The sequence below is a fragment of the Microcaecilia unicolor genome, chromosome 12 (genome assembly GCF_901765095.1).
Source record: "Microcaecilia unicolor chromosome 12, aMicUni1.1, whole genome shotgun sequence".
In the NCBI taxonomy this organism is placed as follows: domain Eukaryota; kingdom Metazoa; phylum Chordata; class Amphibia; order Gymnophiona; family Siphonopidae; genus Microcaecilia; species Microcaecilia unicolor.
This window is the reverse complement of record NC_044042.1, coordinates 72,704,265-72,710,264: the sequence shown is the minus strand read 5'-3', so window position 1 is coordinate 72,710,264 and position 6,000 is coordinate 72,704,265.

Below are 6,000 nucleotides of genomic sequence, written 5' to 3'. Positions count from 1 at the left end.
ACTTGTCCTTTAGGAAACCGTCCAACCCCTTTTTAAACTCTGCTAAGCTAACCGCCTTCACCACATTTTCCAGCAATGAATTCCAGAGTTTAATTACATGTTGGGTGAAGAAAATTTTCTCCGATTTGTTTTAAATTTACTACACTGTAGTTTATTCGCATGCCCCCTAGTCCTAGTATTTTTGGAAAGCGTGAACAGACGCTTCACATCCACCTGTTCCACTCCACTCATTATTTTATATACCTCTATCATGTCTCCCCTCAGCCGTCTCTTCTCCAAGCTGAATAGCCCTAGCCTCCTTAGTCTTTCTTCATAGGGAAGTCGTCCCATCCCCGCTATCATTTTAGTCGCCCTTCGCTGCACCTTTTCCAATTCTACTATATCTTTCTTGAGATGCGGCGACCAGAATTGAACACAATACTCAAGGTGTGGTCCAGAAGTTGCCTCCCCTTTCAGTGGCAGCAGGAGACAACTTAATAAAATGTCATCTCCTGCTGCCGCGGGACCAGTCTCATGATAAGAGCTGTCCACTATCCTGCTTATTTTCAAAGGAGATGGCCAGCCATCTTCCGACACAAATCGGGAGATGGCCAGCCAACTCCTAAACCCAGTCAAATCGGTATAATCGAAAGCCGATTTTGGCTGGCTCCAACTGCTTTCAGTCGCAGAGCCGGCCAAAGTTAAAGGGGGCGTGTCGGCAGGGTACGGAAGGCAGGACGGGGGTGTGGTTGCGAGATGGCCGACTTTGGCCGATAATGGAAAAAAGAAGGCCAGCTCTAACAAGCATTTGGCCAGCTGCACTTGGTCCATTTATTTTTAGGACCAAGCCTCCAAAAAGTGCCACAACTGGCCAGTGGACCACCGGAGGGAATCGGGGATCACCTCCCTTTACTCCGCCAGTGGTCACCAACCCCCTCCCACCCCCCAAAAAAATTTAAAATCATTTTTTTGCCAGCCTCTATGCCAGCCTCAAATGTCATACCCAGCTCCATCACAGCAGTATACAGGTCCCTGGAGCAGTTTTTAGTGGGTGCAGTGCACTTCAGGCAAGTGGACCCAGGCCCCCCCCCCCACCTGTTACACTTGTGGTGGTAAATGGGAGCCCTCCAATCCCCCCCCCCCCCAAAAAAAAAAACCACTGTACCCACATCTAGGTGCCCCCCCCTTCATCCCTAAGGGCTATGATAGTGGTGTACAGTTGTGGGGAGTGGGTTTTGGGGGGTGCCCTGTTGGTGTCCTGGCATGTGAGGGGGACCAGTGCACTACAAATGCTGTCTTCTCCCACGACCAAATGCCTTGGATTTGGCCGGGTTTGAGATGGCCGCCATTAGTTTCCATTATCGCTGAAAACCAATGCCGGCCATCTCTAAAGCCGGCCGAAATGTTGAGATTTGGCCGGCTCCGACCGTATTATCGAAACGAAAGATAGCTGGCTATCTTGTTTCGATAACATGGTCGGGACGCCACTTTACGGGGCCGGCCTTGAAGATGGCCGGCCCCATTCGATTATGCCCCTCCACATAACCCAGCGTATGATATTCAGTGACACACCCATTTAGTGCTGCTGAATATTGTCACTAACCAGTCATCTCCTAACTGATTAGATTAGGGAAGGGGTGGAAGAAGAGCATGGACGGAGTGCCTATGTAGCCAGTTAGCGGTGATTTTCAGTCTGCCAATCGGCTAAGTAACCACATAAAGTTAGGACAGCAAAAAAACTGCACTAAAGTTAACTGGGCACCGACTTGAATATCAGCCAGTGCCCAGTTAACTTCTGGGTGGCTGCTGGTACCCAGATTCTCAATGCCACAAGCCACGCATGCCCCAGGATTGAGTATCAGAGGTCGTCAGCCTGTGGATGTGAGTGGCTCAGATGCTGCATACTGCCACAGTCAGAATATCAGGCGGAAAGATGGTAAATAATTCTCTCTCACTGATGGGATGCATTTTTAGTCATTCTGATATATATATTTCATTTTCTTCGTTAATTCTACTGTAAAAACTGACTGAATCATACAGTTTTCTTATTGGTTGTTATGTATTCTGCCAATTAATATCTATTGTCATGGGCAGAGCCAGATTAAGGCCACATATTTTGGATCTAAATGTTTAGAGCAACTCTACGAGATGTTCTCAAGATTTGGCAGATTAGGACTGTCTGGTTTTATTTCAGGATTCAATAGATTTATGCGTTAATGTCCAAAAGTTACAAGGATGGCTAATATACCTGGACATATTTCAGAGTTTAAAATCTTTATCACACCTCCCCCCCCCCCCCCCCCCACACACACACATACACTCCCCTCCTCTGTACCCCTGTATGAGCATGCATGTACACACACATGCACAGATACACACAAGCATATACCTAGGGAATTCCATAATCCATGCTCTGAATGCTTTCCCCACTTGTTTTAATGTACTCCATTAGGGCTGTCTTTGAGGAAAAGACAGTCAAATTTGAATTATAAGTTAAAAAAAATAAAATAAAAATATATATATATATATATATATATATATATATATATATATATATATATATATATATATATATAAACTGGCCCTTCTTATGATTAGGGAGCTGTGTTCACACTGTGATCTTTTACAAGCCACTTAACATCCTTCTGCTGAGCTGCTATTCTAAGCTCTCAGGGTCAGGGACTGCACCAGGCAAGTTACAGGTTTTTGAAGCGCTGCTGAGGCTAAAACAGTCTGTCTTCAAGCACCAGTTGCCCTCTTATATCATAAGAAATTGGTCACAACCCTGCTGACTCTTCTAGTCACTAGTGTTAAAATATTTCAGACATAGGTGAAAGAGACAATCCCCTCCCCTAGGCCAAAAGCACAGTGGATGCTAGATCAGAGGCAGAGTGAGAGGGTAGGGCCTGAAAATCTCAACCACTCTAGCAGTTTAACTGGCTGATAGGCCCCCCCCCCCCCCCCCCCCCCCCCCCCCCCCCCCCAGCACTCATGAGGTTCTGCTGACTGTTATTGTGAATACTGACAGCATGGGATAGGAAAGGAATTTAGAATTTAATAAAAGCACGCATTCATTAAGTAATAAGACCCATCTGGGTTCAGATAGAGGCACACCACATGTGCACAGTCGTGAGTAGATTAAGAAATGAAATTAGACGTTTCTTGGCGGTGAGGGCAAGTGCAGTCAGAGAAAGCCGAAATGGCTCTCATTCCAGTCATTAGTGCCAGCTCTGTGGGTGCTGGAGGATCCTTCACAGTGTCCAGGGAGGGCTTGTGTTGAGTTTAGCACCCTCCCCATCCTTTTGAAAAGCTGGCTACTATGATTACGGCCCAGACTCTGTTGCCAACTGCAGACCCTTTTGTCCCTGGAGATGCTGCCAGTGCTCCCAAATGAGATAGCGTACCTAGGGGTAAGGTGCCCCTTCATTGTACTACAGGAATAAGAGCCTTCAAACATTTTAACCACATTAAAGGCATTTAAGTTGGAATGTTTCTTTTGGCTTTTACTTTAACCTCTGGTTGCTTAAAAGTGTAGTTTACAATACATGGCAAGGGGGAGACAGGGGAAAACATTTCAAGCTCTTCTTGAGTTTCATTTGATTGGGATAAATAAATATTTGAAAATGTCAGAGAACCTGCTGTGCTTTTGAAAACATTAAGGCTTTTTACAAGGTTTTCTAAATATATATTTTATGTTGTTTTTGTTTGTATTGTACCTTTGTGATTTTATCGTAATGTGTTTTGAATGTTTGTATGTGTGTAAATATCAAAGGCAGTCCTCATGACTGGAGTGGAGGACTGGCCTAGTGGTTAGAGTGGTGGACTTTGGTCCTGGGGAACTGAGGAACTGAGTTTGATTCCCACTTCAGGCACAGGCAGCTCCTTGTGACTCTGGGCAAGTCACTTAACTCTCCATTGCCCCATGTAAGCCGCATTGAGCCTCCCATGAGTGGGAAAGCGCAGGGTACAAATTTAACAAAAATAAAATAGATACTATTGGAGATTCTACATGGAATGTTGCTATTCCACTAGCAACATTCCATGTAGAAGGCTGCGCAGGCTTCTGTTTCTGTGACGTCAGACTCGCAGAAGCCTGCGCGGCCGACCTGCAAGGGCCAACTTCTACATGGAAGGAAGGTTGCTAGTGGAATAGCAACATTCCATGTAGCATCTCAAATAGTAGCAACACAAATAGTAGCAACAGTGGAGGAGTGGCCTAGTGGTTAGGGTGGTGGACTTTGGTCCTGAGGAACTGAGTTCAATTCCCACTTCAGGCACAGGCAGCTCCTTGTGACTCTGGGCAAGTCACTTAACCCTCCATTGCCCCATGTACAAAATATGTACCTGTATGTAATATGTCAACCGCTTCTATTATAACCAATGAAAGGCAGTATATCAAATCCCATCCCCTTTCCCTTTGAATATTAAGCTCATTTGGAACCAGAACTGGGATCTGGCACCATGCAAATGTTGAAGGCGCCAAGTACTCAGTTGGGATGTGCATTCGTTTAAAAAGACATGGGAAATGTTAACATTTCATGCCCTTTTTAATCTGAAAGAGAGACAATAAACCACATTTTTTTTCTTGTAACATATGTGGCAACATAGTAGATGACAGCAGAAAAAGACCTGCATGGTCCATCCAGTTTGCCCAACAAGATAAACTCATATGTGCTACTTTTTGTGTATACCTGACCTTGATTTATTTCTGCCATTTTCAGGGCACAGACCGTAGAAGTCTGCCCAGCACTAGCCCCGCCTCCCAACCACTAGCCTCACCTCCCACCACCGGCTCTGCCACCCAATCTCGGCTAAGCTTTTGAGAATCCATTCCTTCTGAACAGGATTCCTTTATGTTTATCCCACGCATGTTTGAATTCCGTTACCATTTTCATCTCCACCACCTCCCGTGGGAGGGCATTCCAAGTATTCACCACTCTCTCCGTGAAAAAATACTTCCTGACATTTTTCTTGAGTCTGCCCCCCTTCAATCTCATTTCATGTCCTCTAGTTCTACCGCCTTCCCATCTACGGAAAAGGTTTGTTTGTGAATTAATACCATTCAAATATTTGAACGTCTGTATCATATCACCCCTGTTTCTCCTTTCCTCCAGGGTATACATGTTCAGGTCAGCAAGTCTCTCCTCATAAGTCTTGTAACGCAATTCCCATACCATTCTTGTAGCTTTTCTTTGCACCACTTCAATTCTTTTTACATCCTTAGCAAGACACAGCCTCCCAAACTGAACACAATACTCCAGGTGGGGCCTCACCAATGACTTATACAGGGGCATTAAAACCTCTTTTCTTCTGCTGGTCGCACCTCTCTCTATACAGCCTAGCAACCTTCTAGCTACGGCCACCGCCTTATCACACTGTTTCGTCGCCTTCAGATCCTCAGATACTATCACCCCAAGATCCCTCTCCCTATCCGTACATATCAGACTCTCACCGTCTAACACGTACATTTCCCGTGGATTTCTACACCCTAAGTGCATCACTTTGCATTTCTTCGCATTGAATTTTAATTGCCAAACCTTAGACCATTCTTCTAGCTTCTGCAGATCCTTTTTCATGTATTCCACTCCCTCCTGGGTGTCCACTCTGTTACAAATCTTAGTATCATCCGTAAAAAGGCAAACTTTACCTTCTAACCCTTCGGCAATGTCACTCACAAATATATTGAACAGAATCGGCCCCAGCACCGATCCCTGAGGCACTCCACTACTCACCTTTCCCTCCTCCGAGCGAATCCCATTTACCACCACCCTCTAGCGTCTGTCCGTCAACCAGTTCCTAATCCAGTTTACCACATCGGGTCCTATTTTTAGCCCATCAAGTTTATTTAAGAGCCTCCTGTGGGGAACCGTGTCAAAAGCTTTGCTGAAATCTAAGCAGATTACGTCTATAGCACATCCATGATTCAATTCTCTGGTCACTCAGTCAAAGAATTCAATGAGATTCGTTTGGCACAATTTACCTTTGGTAAAACCATGTTGTCTCTAATCTTGCAACTTATTG